Genomic DNA, 18,710 nt, shown 5'->3' on the forward strand with positions numbered 1-18,710 from the left:
AATGTATCAGGGTTTGTCGTGAAATTAATCCAATAGGGCGGTGAAATCACATATGACTAACCAGTTAACTGCTGCAATCTAGAAAAATACTTTTTTCAAAGATTGGCCAGAAAACTCGTCCTTCAAATATCCATCGTTTTAAATGACCCCCATCTTTGCAAAGACTACGGTCAGTTGAATCTCACGAGGTCCCAGGTTTGAGAGTCTTTGCCAAGATAAGGGTCATTTAAACCTATCTGTATTTGACGGACATGTTTTCTGAACAATTTTATTAAATACGAGTTTTTCCATAATACGGCAGTAACTAATGATCTATTTGAAATCTCAACATCCTATTGGATTAATTTCACATAATACCCAAATTCTGAAATGCCAACCAACACCTTCCATATTTTTATCGCATCCTCTCAATCTCCTCCACCTATTTCGACACTACTACCTTTCTGTTAACGTTTAAATTGCAAACTTGATTTATTTATTTTTTAATTTAAGAATTAATCAAAGAATAAATAACAAGAAAAGTAACAGGTAACCTGGCCTTTTGACATTGACTAAAAGGTCAACGACCTAGAATGTTATAAGTTTGGATTTGTTGCAAATACTTCTTGAAACCACTTTTCTCTTCGGGTTCTTTTTTAATACGTTTTGTTCCTTTTCAATAAATGTACACCTCCCCCTTTTCATTTCAGCTGCGAAGCTATACAATTTATTGAGGCGGAGCGCCTAAAATCAATTTTAAAGCTTTTCTTTTAGGAAAAAGGTTCTTTTCATGCTTTTTTGTTTGTTTTGTTTTGTTTGTGTTCGGTTCATCAAAAGGAAATGTAAATCATTCCCCCCTCCCTCTCCCTCCCTCAATTAACAAGGCTCGCTGTCCCATTTTCTAAGATTTAATCACCACTGGTGTAAAACGATAATCTTTCAGCTAATCCTTCTTGTCAGAAACAAATTAACGGACGTTTTTGTTTGTTTGTTTGTTTGTTGTTTTGGGTTTGTTTTTTTCTCTACGAGGATTGCTAAACGTCTTGATGCAGATTGTAGTTTAACGTAGAATACAATGACGGTGGACCAGTCAGTTGGCCAATTAGCGAGAATAGGATTAGACGAACGAGGGTTATTATATCAATTGCTCCTCCTACTCTTATACATTCCTTTTTCTTGTGGCTTAATCCGTTCTGCTGACCTTTCAAAAATGGCCGCAGTAATGTCATTTCGCTGACGTGGTGACCACCACTGTAACAACTGTCAATTCCCATTCTGACTAACTTACTGTAATTAATGAAAACAAAATATCACACGTCTTATGAAAACCGACAGTAAGGTATTGGAATTGTTTTAAAATACGAGTTAAACATAAAATGCGGACAAACAACGGTGGACCAGTCAGTTGACCAGCTGTCCAAAACAGGATTAGACTAACGAAAGTTATTATATCAACAACCCCTCCTATTTTTATACATTCCGTTTTCTTGTGGCTTAATCCGTTCTGGCATTTCAAATATGGCCACAGTGATGTCATTTCGCTGACGCGGTAACCACCACTGTAACTGTTGTCCAAACACAATAAGACTATGGTACTGTAATTAGTGAAAACAAAATCACATACGCGTATGAAAATCGACAGTAAGGTATTCGTAAAGTGTATAACATACGTTCTTTCCAACCTGCACATTATAACAAATCTTGGCATTGTAATGAAAAAAGGGTGGTCCCAAAAGCTATCTTCAAATACGTTTTGTGCTCTGCTCTGGCTTTCGATTCGAATTTTACAACGTTTTAGAGATCATGTGCCATTTCAAATGTATGAATTATAATACACAATGAACAATGGAACACGGGGTTATAACAGGTCAAAGGTGGAATACGATTCCATCATAAACCTTTCATTGACCTGCCTGGTCGACTGACATATCGATATATAAACACTATAGAGTGGAAGTTATAAAACACTTGTATTACCTTTATTTAATTTTTGAGCCTGCCACTTGCAAGCTGTCGCCTAATTGGGATCAGAAATTTGATCTGTAAAGATTCGGGGTTCATTTGGCTAAAGTTTTAGGCAACCAAGGTCATGGCCTGGTTTGGAATGATATTTCTTACTACTACTACTACTAATACTACTACTACTACTACTACTACTACTACTACTACTACTACTACTACTACTACTACTACTACTACTACTACTACAACTACTACTACTACTACTACTTCTTCTTCTTCTTCTACTACTACTACCACTTCTACCACTGCCACTACTGCTGCTGCTGCTGCTACTACTACTACTACTACTACTACTACTACTACTACTACTACTACTACTACTACTACTACTTCTTCTTCTTCTTCTTCTTCTTCTTCTTCTACTACTACTACTACTACTACTACTACTACTACTACTACTACTACTACTACTACTACTACTTTGCACTACTGCTGCTGCTACTCTACTACTACTACTACTACTACTACTACTACTACTACTACTACTACTACTACTACTACTACTACTACTACTACTACTAATACTACTACTACTACTACTACTACTACTAACTACTACTACTAATACTACTACTACTACTACTACTACTACTACTATTACTACTACTACTACTACTACTACTACTACTACTACTACTACTACTACTACTAAAACTACACCTTTAACACTTCTATTGATTGAGCGTTTCAACTAATAGAGGCTAACGAACCAATCCCCATCTGCCACAATAACCAATTTCCAATTATCCTCAACAACAAAGTACATAACAGGTTCGAATTATCCTTGCAGGAGGTCCACGTTATTAGCCATGGGGGTTTCACGGTCCGAGCCCACGGGAGGTCTATAACATTAAGTTCTCTCAATCTCTACACTTACTAAATCAACAACATTCCATTTGTGAGATAGGCGAGATCCCTAATGATAAATCTACTATTCTTCACATTTTAACGAAATCATCGTATCTGCAGCTTTATTTGATTTCAAGGGCCAGAAGGTTTTATGCAGCCATCTCGAATTTTCTACTTCCATGATTGGTATAAATTTATTCTTTTCTCTTTTTTTTCATTCTCGTCGGGAGAGGCGGAGATTAAATTATTAGAACATTCAGTATTGATGAAGGATCAACCAGTTTACTGCCGTACTCTGGAAAGTAGTAGTCACGAATTTCAAAATTTGGCTCAGAAAACTCGTTCTTCAAATATCGATCTTTTTCTCTTTTCTTCTGACAGTGTCTCATAAAAACTCGAAGGATGTATAGACAAGTTGTTTATACCCATAATAAAACACTGGCACGAATGACTTTCTATAGGTTCCTGTTGCAGATGGAAAGAATTCCGTGAGAGAGTTTTAAAACCCACCTATGGGAGTGAAGAATATTTTTTTTACCAATCCTGCGTCTGGACTTTTGTACTAGTTAGACTAGTTCCTAGTGCCAACAGCAACTTCTAATAGTTACACTAATAAAACTATGGCAATTTACCCAATCTGCAAAATTCTTTCCCGCACTTGACATTATAACACTGTTAAAAGGGAGACACACGCGCACACACACACACACACACACACACACACGCGCGCGCGCACGCACAGAGAGAGAGAGAGAGAGAGAGAGAGAGAGAGAGCGAGAGAGAACAACTTGGCTTCTTTTTATTGTTTGTATAAGCTATCAATAGATGTTGTTCATTTCCTACATGTTTTTGCTATAAATCTTAGTTAAGGTATTGTACCGATATTGTGTGAATTTCATGTAATTTTGTAGAAGAACAAAAATGAACGATAATATCCGATCCTCACCACTGCCGTACTCTGAAGAAAAAAAAGCGCGTAAAAAATTTTGGCCAGAAAATTCGTCCTTCAAATACATATTGATTAAAATGACCCTCATCTTATAAAAAGCTTAAGTCCCAGGTTTGAGAGTATTTGACAATATGAGGGTGATTTTAATTTTAATTGATCGAAATGTAAATGGGTTTTCTAGCAACAATTTTAACCTTTTTAAACAAAATTCAGAGCATGATAGAGTATTGGGTCCAAACTAGGGGACTGGGAGATGCATCATTGCACGTAACTGTTGATTGCATCGATTAACTAACCCAGATAGTCTTAAAACCCACCAGCCATTTCATCTCGCCTCACTCTCACAAGTACACAAACATACTTATTAGAGTTATAGGGCTGCACACTTTCTATCACGTATCACTTATCACGTGTATCGCATGTCCATCCAATAAGAGAATTTGTATACTACTGTATATAATAGTTTCTATGTTCTGTGGTCCAATTATTGAAAGGTTATTTTTAGTATAAACCATGTTCCGACAGATTTGTTTTGTTGACAACAAATATAATTATATAATTATTCTATAATATGTAATATATATTCTATATAGCTGCTCGTGTGATACTTTTGTAATACGTGATTCATGATATGTCGTCATTAATTGGTAGTTAGTTATAATTCTCTATTCTTGCACATGCGTCGGTAAAGCCAATGAGAGAACTCAAAATAACATTTAGGATGTAACGTAGCCCCCCCCCCCCCCTCTCTCTCTCTCTCTCTCTCTCTCTCTCTCTCTCTCTCTCTCTCTCTATCTATCTCTCTCTCTCTCTCTCTCCGGTCTTAGGTAATATAATCTAGTATTAAATTTTACCACGACCTGTTGTTGGTAGCCTGTGAAACAGCTGACCAGGTCAGCTGGGACAAATCCACGAGCATCTGTAGACAGCTGCCAGTTAATGACTGAACATCTTTTCTTTTTTTTATTTTGGCCAAAAAAGATTTGGTTCCTCATAGTTATCTTGAGGAATTTAGATGTAAGAGAAGTTGTCATAAAGTCTTAAGCTTGAAGCTTAGATTGCTTTTTTGAATCTTTAAAAAAAAACATAACTACCTAGAGTTGGTGCTCATCTTAATCTATATAATATTATGAAGTAATTTCTCTCGTCAAAATTAAGAGAAAAAATTTATTTTTTTCCACTGATAGGTGGGTGTGATCTGACCCCCCGATAAACGGACATTCCCGTTGTACTTGAATCCCTTTTTGGATAATATAATAAATCACTATAGGTAACTAGGTAAATAGATTCGATTTGACTTTGTAAAGGTATGCTGGAATTCCTGGGGATGGGGGGATAGTTTCAAAGAGTAAGTGTGAAAAGGGGGAATACTCTAAGAGAGTAGATATAACATGACTGTCAGTAAACTGTAGAATGCTGTCGTTGATAATAATAATATTATAGTTGGTTCATGAAACGGTAACAATGTTGTAAGTTTAATTTAACGCATAATTTTCACCATTGAATTGCGGTTAATTGAAAATGCCGTTCGAGGCCCAAAAATTATGATTCAGACTTTTAAACTATATCTTAGGGGGCAGCTTGGCTTACCGGTATCGACTTTTCCTCATACCTAAAGGGTACCGTGTTCGAATATCCTTCGCGCTGTGTGGCCTTGAGCAATTCGCCTCGCTCTAGTACGCTTTTGTGGCGCTGCATTGCGGCTGACCCCTGGGTTATTCCAGTCTTCTCTTGATGTTAACCATAAAGACAAATAGAGGCCATTTTATTTCAGTTTCAATTATCTTGTTTATTGTTGTTGGTTTTCTGTTACTATTTGGAATTTGAGAAGTAAGTCATCTTTGTCCTAATACTTTTTTTCTTTGAAATACCTGGCTGGCTTTTTACTTTTATTTAGCAAAAGTGCCTGTCCTTTGATATATATATGTATGTGTATATATATATATATATATATATATATATATATATATATATATATATATATATATATGTGTGTGTGTGTGTGTGTGTGTATTGTTGTCAAGATGTGAAATGTTTTGGTGCTATTTTTTAAAAGTTTTGATCTGTTTTGTTTTTTGTTGCTTTATATTGTTTGGGTTTTGTTTTAGTTTTCTTTTGTTCGTTTGTTTTTTATTCTTTGTCTGTTTGGGTTTGTTGTTGTTTTTTATTTGTTTGTTTTGTTTTGTTTTGTTTTGTTTTCTAATCAGCGGCACACAACAGCAATTAGAAATATTTTATCAACATCTTGTTTTCTAAAAGTTTATTTTAAATCCACCAAGGCTCATATTTCAGGTCAAATTTTCTACACAGGTTATAGAAGGTCAGACTGTTTCACAGCGCCTTTGTATCCACAGAAACAAGCATAGATAGTTATTTTGTTAGGTCGCAATACAATTTGCTTTCACAAACTTGTATTACTCATTTCATGTTTAGTTTGTAATAGATGTGATCGAATAATTAGAATATTTTGATATCAGGATACCACTAACTCTGCTTGTAGGGTACTATTAATAGATATCATTCAAACTTATTCAATCCACTGCCTGCTGTTACCTAATAGATTACAAAGGTCATAAATATTTTATGACGGGAGTCAAATATATTATTATTGTTATTGTTATTATTAATAAAAAAATTGTTATTAATTATTAATTTTAGTTTTATTTTGAATATTTGAATAAAGGGAATTTTATTATTATTATTATTATTATTATTATTATTATTATTATCATCATCATCATCATCATCATCATCATCATCATCATCATCATCATCATCATCATCATCATCATCATCACCATCATCATCATCATCATCATCATCATCATCATCATCAAAGGTTGTTTTTTTTTATATATCTTGGTCACAAAATGTTTACTTCAAATATCGAAAATTTTAGATAAGATCCAACTCGTCAAGAGGGTTAACAAGAAATTTTAAAAAAAGGAAATATAGAAAAAGAATTCCAGATTAAGACGTTTTGACAAGTCTGGAGAAGGTCAGCCTATTCTAACAGTGTAATATTTTGAAAGGGGAAAGTGTGTGTTGTATCATTGTGCGACAGACAAAACACGGAAACTCATTGTACCTCATTTTGACAATGAATAGTATTTTGAAGATCAAAAGGTTAAATATCGAATTATGTTTAAAAGTAAGTATTAATGGCAAGACAAGAGATGAAGGGAATTGGGAATGACCCCAGTTTATTACGGATTTCAATGACCGGTTTATGTTTGTTTGTTTTTAATTCTACAATTGACTGTGGTCACTGAAAGGCCACTTCCATCAGTTCTATGATAATTAGCATGGCGATTACGCTTATTTCATAACATGAATTCATTAATTATAATTTGCGGTTGTGTATTTCTATCACGAATTTAATTCCTAAGCACATTTCATTTCAGACAATGTTATCGAAGTGTGTCCCTTTACTAACATAACTTCTTCTTATGATCTGTGCGTAATACCAAAAAGCTCCAATTTCCTTTTCTGTACCGACCTAATATTGATGGCACACGCGACAAGTTTAACTCAGAATATTGGACATGGAAGTCAGTCATTGACCTGGATAGACCCACAACAAAGCCCGATTTTTCGATCACGTGATTCGTTTCTGTCACCGGAAGTGACTTTTTTTTTGTCGGAAAACCAAACAAAAGAGGACTCTGTGTTTCCTAAATTTTCTCTTTTCTCGATTCAGAATTAAGTTATATTTTTAGCGATTATTTCTTACAGAATTGTTATTACAAATATGCACAATCAACATTATACTTTTTAGTTACTTCGTCAAGTGCAATAATCGACCCACGAATTGCAGCGGTTTTAGTTTCCATCAAAGTGTGAGGTTGATTACTGCGATACCATAAGGGGTAGATATCGGTATTGTTGCTTTTATCATTGTAGTTGTATGAGGCAAAAATTGGCAGATTATTCTACCAAGGCCTTTGTACATTTTGTTACATAATCCACACCACGGTAATCTGTGCGATTCGTTCAAAATAAAAGGGCATTATTGCCCTTTTTTATTACAAATATTATTTTGTTGTTATAATGGCGGTAATCAAACATAAAAACCTGGTAATTGTAACCCATTCTGATTATTCCGAATATTTAAAGAGAAGAAAGACGTATCTACTAAGGTAAACGACAACTTTGACCCATACTCCGCATGGGACGAATATGGCTCTGCGCATGGCAAAGGGGACAATATTTTATACACGGAATGAGCGGTCACACTTACTGCTGTATGTCTTCGGGGTTTTTTTAGTCTGACAAGTTGATTTACACGATCACGCTTAGTTTCAAGGTAGCCAATTAAAAACTTAAACACCAATTACAAAGCAATTAACGTGACCTTTTTACACAGGATGAATAGCCAACGAATACTGACTGCGTGAGGACATGTAAAGCTTACACACATCAAGATTCAACTTTAATTAATTTCAGGCTCAAATCATTTCCTCTGGACTAAATAATAATCTTAATAGATTTTTGGAAAAACAATTTTTGAATTCCAACCAAAGATCGAAAACAACTTAGGTTATTACTGTCACTCTGGTTAGGGATGGGCTCAGTAATCCGCTTGATTTCGAGAATTTAAGAGATTCAAAACAATTTTGGTCTGGCGTAAGTCGAAAAAAAACCCTTTTGACATGGATATAAGGCACTTTTGATTTATATAAGAAAGCCAAGTTTTGACAGTTGTATCATAATACATAAATGGGATGGCTTTACTGCCGTACTCTGGAGCAACCCATATTTAAAAATTTGGCCAGAAAACTCGTCCTTTAAATGTTGATCGATTTAAATGACTCTCATCTTGGCAAAAACTCAAAACCCTGGACTTATCGAAGTCCCAGGTTTTGAGTCTTTGCCAAGATAAGGGTTATTTAAATCGATCAATATTTGAAGGACGAGTTTTCTGGCCAAATTTTTAAATGTGGGTTTTTCCAGAGTACGGGAGTTTCGTCTAGGTGCACATATTTTCATGTTGTGTGATAACCGAAACTAATCATGGACTTGATCTAACATTGTTGTAATGGACAATAGTTTGCGTTGGTTTGAGAGTATTTCCATTACTACAATGAGCTCATAACAATTTAATTTAGGTGTTTAGACCTGCAAATAAATAAACGTCGGCTTTAATAATTCCCAAAGAGATTTGGTCTATTTAAATTTGGTTAAATAATAATGGCACAATGAAAAAAAATCTTCATTCATTGAAATTTAACCGCCAAACTGTTTGTCATACAGGAATTTAGTCGAAAATAAATATTTGCTAGTTCAACCTTGGAATGGTTTCACATGTCACAAAATAATCCAATAGGTTTATATCTTATCCTTGAGGGTAAATACATATTTTTTTCACGGATTAGTAAACTTAATACATTTTAATGCCCTGTCATCATTTGTACTGTTTATAGAGTTCGTGATCGTGTGGAATGTACACTCATTCTTTGTAAAATCTTTACTAAATGAATCTATCAAGATTATTTGGTGGTGGTGGTGGTGGTAGCGGTGGTGGCATGGGTGGTGGTGATGGTCATAGTAGTTAACACAAAATAAACACTACATAGTGATTGAACCAGAAGCATAAAGAAACTGTGATCTAGTTCAAAATCTCATTACAAGGAACTCAAACATCAAGAACCCTCTTGAACATTGGATTCCAGTTCAATCTTCTCAGGATTGATAGTGTCATTATATGTCGCTTTTCTCCGGAACTGTGTCAAGACTAGGATGGATCACTCTTCTTGCCAAATCAAACAACAGATTCTGGTGATGATTGGTCTGGTCATGAAAGAAACGAGTTATCCCATGATGAGATTTTGTCTTGCCTTTTTCATAATTATTTCTTAACTCTCTCTCTCTCTCTCTCTCTCTCTCTCTCTCTCTCTCTCTCTCTCTCTCTCTCTCTCTCTCTCTCTCTCTCTCTCTCTCTCTCTCTCTCTGCATGCTTTGTGTTTGCGTTTTTGTGTCTTTATCAAGCGTCAGACAGATAAATAAATCTTACGCCTCGAGTCATACGTTGCTTGTCACTCGTTGCTATCATAAAAACAATATTATATAAAACAGAATGTGTCATACAGTTACGTCATACTCTACACCTCATTGAACACTTGATACAAACAGCTGAAAATTCCAGTCTCACATAATGCTAATCACTTTAAAGTTCGGTCTGTAAAGTAGATTTTTGGAATTCCGACCTAGCTTCAATGTGTTTATAATTTGAATACCGCATTGCTTGGGGTGTTGTTAAAAAGTTTGAATAGACATTAACATCGTGATAAGATTCAACTCGAGTCCCAATGCTTCCTGAATTAGATTGACTTAATAATAGCCAACTCTCGGTGTTTCCCACGCTGTAATCCAGTTTGGCCGTTTTAATTCAACGCAAATACTTGTGTGTATGTAAATGACAAACTTGCATGACGGGATAAATTAACTCCATAACATGAAAGTAGAATTGAATAAAGAATTTTTAGAATTGAAAATCTGATTTGTTTTTATTCGTCTATTTATTTTTGCTGATTGTAAACATCTTGAATAACAACATTCTCAGTATAGTCAATTTTTAAAAAAAAGTTTTTGAAGATATTTTAGTGATAAGATTTACTAGAATTAGATTACAGGCATGATAGGGCGTGAATTCTTTTTGTTAGGAACACATTGAGGTGGAAAGCATGTCAATTGAAGTGTCATGTAAAACATGTCTAATTTCTTGCGAATTTCCACATGATAGAACACTTTCAGCATATAGACATGCTCTGAAAAAACACATCTTTGAATATTTGGCCGGAAAAGTTATCCTTTAAATATCGATCGATTGAAATGTCCCTTATCTTGTTATAAACTCCCAAACATTGAGCTTACTTAAATTTGAAGGACTGGTTTTCTGGCCACACTTTTAGAATAGGTGGGTTTTTTGTTTTTCTTTTCATGAGTACGGCAGTATAGCTATTCTATTCCATTTTTGTTGCACAAGTTTAATTTCATACGATATTGTCCGTCGTGAATGATTATATTTCTATTGAATTAATACATTCAATATTTTTTTATTGATTAGCATGTCAAATCACACCTTTGCTCGTGTTTAACCTCCTCCACTTTCCCTTTTTTTTGGGGCGGGGGGGGGGGGGGGGGGGTGCAAGGAGATTGGTAGATGGGCGAAACATTCTCCAAGAGAATAGAGGCATTTAGGGAGAAAAAAGGCTCAGTGGTGTTGTTATATCTGTCTGACTGTCAACACGATGCGGTTAGAAAATTGTGTACAATTTATGTGTGTTACAGCAATGTCATTAACGGATTTTAATAAGAGTTTGAAACCAAAAAAATGTGTGTTAGGGAAGTTTCCATATATTTGTTTTTTATCATAACACAGGAGACTAAAGAGAGGTTAAGGCGGATTACGAAAGTCTAAGTGAAGTTCTCTAAAGGGTTATAATCTGTTATAAACTCATTGACAATTAGCAGTGTGAATTGTCACATTGAAAGATTGAAGATATCATGAGTATATTCACCAAAGGGCGAAACACCGAGTTTACGAGTTTTCTGTCAGAAATCGTTTTAGAACACTTCTACTTCTTCGTAAGATAATTCGAGAATATTAAATGACAATGGCAATTTATTCTTAGCTTATAAGAAGAACAGTATTTATTACGCGTCATATGAATATGAATACTTCTTTATATGATTTCAAACTTTGATAGCTGCCACTATCGGAATAGAATTATGATTTCACTTTTCTCACTTGTATCATCATCTTCGTGAGCTGTGCGTCACCTCGTTGGCGAGAAAGGCCCCCCATTCCACTGCTTCTTGTATCTTCTACACCGTGTATGACGTCATCAGTCGATCTAACTTGTTAGCATACAACATCCCCAATCGGTCAATAATTATTTGCGTACTGCATGATCAATCGTTCAGATATCACTTTGTGAACCACATCACAAATAGGTCAATAATTATTTGTGTACTGCATGATCAATCGTCAGATATCACTTTGTGCACCACATCACAAATAGGTCAATAATTATTTGTGTACTACATCATCAACCGGTCAGATATCAATTTGTGCACCACATCACAAATAGGTCTACAATTATTTGCTACCGCGTCATTAATCGTTAGATATTGTTTGTTTTTGTTTGTTTTTTGTTTTTTTTTGTATTTGTCCCTGTTTTTTTTCTTTTGTTTTTTGTTGTTGTTGTTGTTTTGTTTTTGATTTGATATATGTTTTTGTGGTTTTTTTTTTTTTTTTTTTTTTTTTTTTTTTTTTTTTTTTGTTTCAGTTATTTACCAGGTATTTTAGTAGGAATAAAGAAGAGAGTAGGTGTCGACAGATTATACCTACCTCCCAGATGTGTATGGATGACTATATTTTCTTTTCCTGTACCTTAAACGTGTTTGACTTTATGGGCCCCATTTTAAACCGTTTGAAAGATATATAAAAATCAATTATTAACTTGAAAGTAACTTGCATTAGTTTTGATATTAACCGTAAATAATGTATATTTTTTTAATTTGGAGAAAAACAAAATATACCTTCTTCCCTCAACCAAAATTTCTAAGGCCAAAACCTCCAAGACAACTGATACAGATGATAGGTCTAAATCAACGAAGCATGGTGGACATCTGTAAATTATTGTACATCGTCACTCAATTGTGACGGATGACCAAGCTGGTTTAACTAAGTCAAGGCTAAATAATGTCTATTTTTGGGCTTGTTATCCTCCATCAGACTAACAACTCGAGTAATTCAATATCTTTAATGTTCACCCAACTGAAAAAGATTATTTTGGGTAGTCTGAGGCAAGTTTGGCTCTCTTCCCATTCCACTTATCCCTTCCGACTCCTCAACACCCTTTCATTTCCATCTACTATCACCGCCCTCTTTTCCTCTTCCACCACGACGACTCTCCTCTATTCTTCAACAACGATCTCCACCTATTTTTTCTTTATCCTGTTCCTCTACGTCATCCTCCCTTTCCTTCTTCTTCTTCGTATCCACCCCTTTTTCCTACTCCTCCTCCCCCTCCTCCAGTTCCTTCTTCTAATCCTCCTCCTTCTCCCCTTCCTCCTAGTTCTCATATGGACTGACCACTCTTTGGTAATTAATCAAGAGTATGATACCTCCTCTTCATCTCGAAGAGCTAGTTAACTCAAACGGAAGTTTAGATTTCATATATCCGGTGCAAGAATAGAACCTGGAAACATTTAGAAGCATATAACCTACTACAACTAAAACCATTTATTGAAATTTATATACACAATTTTTCAGGAATTAAAAAAAAGAATCTAATTCCACAATTGTTTTAATATACAGGCCGCACATTTTCCATATTGAAGAGTTGAGACGAAATCCTCAAATTTTGATGTGATCTGTCAATTCTCCATTTTGCTCTATGTCTGACCGTGCGTAGCTTCTTTTTTTTAATTTGAGTGTTTCTGATATTTGGTTCTTATTTAAACGGCAATGTAATTTTTACCTAATTTATTTTTCTATCATCCAATATTTCATTACTCTTATTTAGTTACCCACTTGCTGCCTGTTCCCATTGCCTTGAGTTCAACTTTTACAATTTCTCATTTATCTTCTTTTAATTTTGAACGGGCAACAATTATAAGCACGTGAAAAAAATATGAATGAATAAATGAATGAATATGAATAAAGTAACAAGGAATGAATGGATGAATGGATGAATGAATGAATGAATGAATGAATAAATTAATATTTTGTAGGCCAAATGTCGTCTTCAATCAGTCTCGACATAACTCTACAGCCATTCCATTCCAACGTTCAGAAATTAACAAGTTAACGATTAGGTTCACCGAACCCAAACGATCGACCAAAGACGAAGAAGAAAGCCAGGATTTGTACTCAGACGTCGCCATACGACGCCATGTGCGCGAATACTGTGTTTACGATCGCCAAACCTAAACGATCAACTTTAGGTTAGGGGATCGTAATCGCACACCGGGCGTCTTCTGACGACGACGTCTGAGTACAGATCCTGGTTTTCTTCATCGTCGTTAGTCGATCGTTTAGATTCGGGTAACATGTTTGCTAACTTGCTATTGCCTCCGTTTCAACGAACACCGCTTGCTGCCCCATCCCTAGACCTTTCACATACATATCCAGATCGAAGATGTTATCTCTTGCCATTGCTAATAATAGGATCCGGATCCCACTTTCACCGGTAGCCGAGCGTTACGATACTATTCGATTAATATAGGGATAAGGTAGATGTCTTTTTGGTGGCGATTTGGTCTTTTGGTAAGACACTCGTCTTCGGATCGGAAGGTCCAGGGTCCAAGTCCTGTCTCATTCTGAGTGGCGCACAGTTGAGTCTTTGAAAAAAGCTCTTTCCTCGCATTATCTCACCGTACTCGGGTGTAAAATGAGTACCAACATGGCCGTTTACAGTGTTGTCTCTGTTGAAGAAAAATGTACCCTCGTAAAGCGCTTTGTGCACGTTTAGTGGATATTGCCCTATATAAATGCTCTAGTTTTTGTTTTTGTTTTTTATCTTACACACACACACACACACACACACACACACATATATATATATATATATATATATATATATATATATATATATATATATATATATATATATATATATATATATATATATATATATATACGGGTTAAGATTAACATCGAGAAACGAGCATGATCCAAAGAATCGTTTTCAGCCTATAAATAAGCAACAGTTTTATGTTAAACAGTTTGACACTTATTTGGCAAAGATACTATCGTAACTTTGTACAAACAAACAATTTTGTGTTTAACAGTTTGACACTTATTACATTTGAAGGGAAAAGAAAAACATTGTTGTAAGACTATCTTAAGTCAAGTTACGATAGTCTTATTTCCACAAATGTGTAACCGTTTAATTAAGATATTTCTTCAAGTTTGAATAGCTGTTTTGTTTTTAATGCGATAGGAATGTCGATTTGACCCAAGGTGCGCAGCATTTCAGCGCACAACATATCTCTCAGTGCAAAACTATCGTAACTCGACTACGATAGTTTTGCACCCTACCCTCGATGCGCGCGCGTGTGTGTGTGTGTGTGTGTGTGTGTGTGTGTGTGTGCTGTCATTTTTTAAACATAGCATCGTATAACAGTTTTCCTCATCAAATCAATAAATAGATTAAAACTAAATATTTTTTAATGTATATAAATATATATTTTAGAGTCCATTATCTCTGCACCGATGACTGTTTTGGAGTACTCAGATGTGTTGTTGCATATTCCTTCTTTAAATCAAAAAGACAATCAATTTGGCGGGGTTTAGGCTGCCCAGTGTTATGAAAGTATTTGAGAAAAGATGGATAGAATCTAATTTCGATTATGTCAGTATGATCTAAGACGAAATGTGTTTTACAGGAAAATGATTGAAACTGTGGCTTGTGTGCTGAAACGAGACCTGACTAAGTCTGTTTGTTTTTAATTTATACCGACCAATTGTTATCCCTTTATTCAAAATTAATGTACTCTTTCCAATATTCCGTTTAATTAAAATATCACTTCACGACCAGTCGTCTGGTTCACGGAGACCACGGTATAGCACGAATGCCTCATCAGTATTGTGGAATGAGATAGCCCGGTCAGTAACAGTATCTGCTATCTCAATATCCGACAGGACAGACCTTGGGTCAGGCATTGATTGAAATTGCTTCAGGCGTTTCTTCGATTTTGTGTCAGAGGGGACAAAGGGGGAATCTCTGACAGACGGACTTGCTGGGTGCTCGCCAACAACGTAACGTGAGGTAACGTAAGTACTCACGAATTATTGCTCACGCAAGCCTTTTATGGGGTGTGATATAACGTTATTGGTTCTCCATCATAACCGTCTTTGGTCTCGAGTGGCGTGTCACATGACAAAGACTCTTTTCGGACTCTTAATAGATCTGATTGTGTCGAAAGCGTAATTAAACGGTTAAAGAAAAAAAAGAAGAGACTCTCCATTGTGGGAGGCATGATTATATTGATTGATTAGTAACTTGTAAAATTGACGTGTGTTTGTTCTTTGTCTTGATTTTTTTACGCTTGAAAATAAAAATAACTCTCATAGTAATATTTATGGCATTCTGCCTAGTTACTGTCCATAATGAACCAATCAAATCGATCTCGATGTTTTGTCGGCCTGAATTGATCAAAAGGCCAACCAATCGATCCAGTGACCACCTGTGCATACATACCATCGTGAACCCCCCCCCCCCCCCCCCCCTCCAAAAAAAAAAAAAAACAAGTCAAAGCACATAGACGTGCAAACGCCAGTTGTTACTACTTAAACTTACTCCAAATAGCATGTACAAGGCAAAACAAAACAAAACAAAAGTCTCACCCGTCTTAAGGGCAACAACACCGCACGCGTTCACGTTGTAAAGTTTGAACGAAGGTAAAAAGGTTTTAACGTGATAAATTGAGTAGAAAAGTGCCAGAAGATAATGGAGGATAAAAACGTTTATCAGTGATGGGAATCGAACTCGGTACCAGACTGATGTGGTGCATTCGATAAAAAAAAGGATCCTCTATTTTCCTCTAGCACATCTCAACACTTCATTTCATGTTATTATTAACATAAGTGCATGCTCCTGTCACTTTTTTTGTCATTAAAAGAAATATTAGTTAGAGCTGGGGAAATCTTATTATTAATTATCAGTAATCGACATCTCGAGTCTATTTTTATCAGACAATCGGGGTTCAATCTGACCTTGGATTGACCCATATATTCGTGCTCATCAGTGAATGGACTAATTGTCGTCAAATTGAGTGATTCTCTTTTTTCACTTTTGAAAAAAAACTCCCTAAAAGATCACCTAGATTGTATTAAATTCACCAGAACTCAGTTCGTTATACCACCAGCGCGTTTAACCGCCCAATTTGTCAATATCCCAAATTACTACTGTACTTACCGTACTTACCTAAGTCCTCATCGTAGTCATCATCATCATCATCATCATCGTCGTCGTCGTTGTCATCAGCGTCGTCGTCATCATCATCACCACCACCATCATCATTATCTTAATCATCATTCTCGTCGTCGCCTTTGTCGCTGTCATTGCTGCTGTAGTTGTCGTCGTCATCATCATCATCATCATCATCATCATCATCATCATCATCGTTGTCATCACCATCACTACAACAACCATTGCAGCCTTGTTTATTGATATTATTAGCCTCAGTTTCCTCATGATGTCCCTAATAATTTATTTATCTTATCAGCACCTGTGACGCTTCTTTTGAATTTCAAATTATACGTTTTACAAACGGAAATGAAGGTCTCATCGGGTACTTACAAGAAGCATCTTTATCAAAAGACAAATTAAATCTTATCAATTCCGTGGAACGTTTTTTGAACCCAGAAACAATTTAAGCAGGATACTTCCACTTCAGTCTAGTGTGGATGATAGTGGAAAGGAGTGAGGGGGGGGGGGGGGGGGGGGGGGGGGGGTGAGGGTTAGAAGACTATTTTTAAAACCGCTTTTGTTTTGTTTGTTTTTGTTTTCTTTCTTTCTTGTTTGTTTTTGTATTTGTTTTTTCTTTGTTTTTGTTTGTTTGGTTGTTTTTGTTTTTGTTTGGGGGGGGGGGGGGCTACGTGTGCATAATTTCAGGTCTGACATCCGAACCCACTTATGGGCCTAGTTTAACATTGTTGTAATGGACAATATTTTGCGTCATTTTAAAAATATTTCCATTACAACAATGAGCCCATAAGGAATTGGGTCCTCCATGTTAAGTGTTGCTGTTGTCCAGAGACCCCTTGTAAAGCGTTTTCAGCACGTATAGTGGATATTGCGCTATATAAAAAAGCTCAAGATAAAAATCTGGAACGGTGTGTATGAGACAAAGAAGAAAGAGGCAGGCTGGTTTTTGGGGGATGGTTTATAGTCACCTGGAACAACTACAAAAGACGTCTTTTTAAGTCATGGCACAAGATCGAAGGGCTAGAGCTCAGGTGGTCACTGGTTCGGATAAGTAAGTAAGTAAGGCATGTATTGTTTATTCTCTCAGTAAAAGCCCATTATACCATTTGGAATTAGTCTAATTTATGCTTAAAGAGTAAGGTAAAAATAAAATCTGAAACGCTGTGTAAGAAACAATGCTAGAGACAAGCAAAAAGAGGCAGGCTGAGTTTTGAGAGGATGGTTTTGTCATGTATTTTTCATTCTGCTTTGTCTGACTCTGTTTAATGCACACCTTTTCAGATTGTTATCTCACATCAGTCAGAACCTGCTCACTAATTTGTCGCTTAAAGAATAACATAACAATGCTCGTTGAACTGGAATATAGAGACATCAAGATATGAAGTGAATAGAAAAGTGCCAGAAGACAATAGAGAATAAAAATTTTTTTCGCGGCGGTGGTGGGGTTTGAACCTGCGACCTTATTGGTACGACAACTCCGCCTGGCAGGTGAGAGCGTGGCTCTACCGTGTGAGCTATCCACGAACACAAAAATATTCGTTTCAAACTCAAAGTCATTACTAGATCCCTCTCTCACCCACTTCTTGAGATCGCCGATTCGTTCGTACACCACCATCGCGAATAATTTTGACCAGCAGTTAAGCTTAATAGCCAATATTCTCAACACAAACATATAACATAGAAACGATTGAGACATTGAGTATGCTCCGGTGTATGGGGTGAATTTTAATTCAGAAAAGTGAGTGGAGCAGGCACTTATGTTGGTAACAACAAGATATGAAGTGAATAGAAAAGTGCCAGAAGACAATAGAGAATAAAAATTTTTTCGCGGCGGTGGTGGGGTTTGAACCTGCGACCTTATTGGTACGACAACTCCGCCTGGCAGGTGAGAGCGTGGCTCTACCGTGTGAGCTATCCACGAACACAAAAATATTCGTTTCAAACTCAAAGTCATTACTAGATCCCTCTCT

The 18,710-nt window shown here is 36.0% G+C and overlaps 1 protein-coding gene across 1 annotated transcript in view; it reads left to right on the forward strand.

Moving 5' to 3' along the window:
- The window catches only part of LOC144956679 (cysteine-rich motor neuron 1 protein-like), a 129,083-nt gene that overhangs the window by 56,942 nt on the left and 53,431 nt on the right, over positions 1 to 18,710 (forward strand). The window lies entirely within an intron of this gene.

Source organism: Berghia stephanieae, chromosome 1 (genome assembly GCF_034508935.2).
Source record: "Berghia stephanieae isolate SIO BIC M18660-M18661 chromosome 1, UCSD_Bste_1.3, whole genome shotgun sequence".
Lineage (NCBI taxonomy): Eukaryota > Metazoa > Mollusca > Gastropoda > Nudibranchia > Aeolidiidae > Berghia > Berghia stephanieae.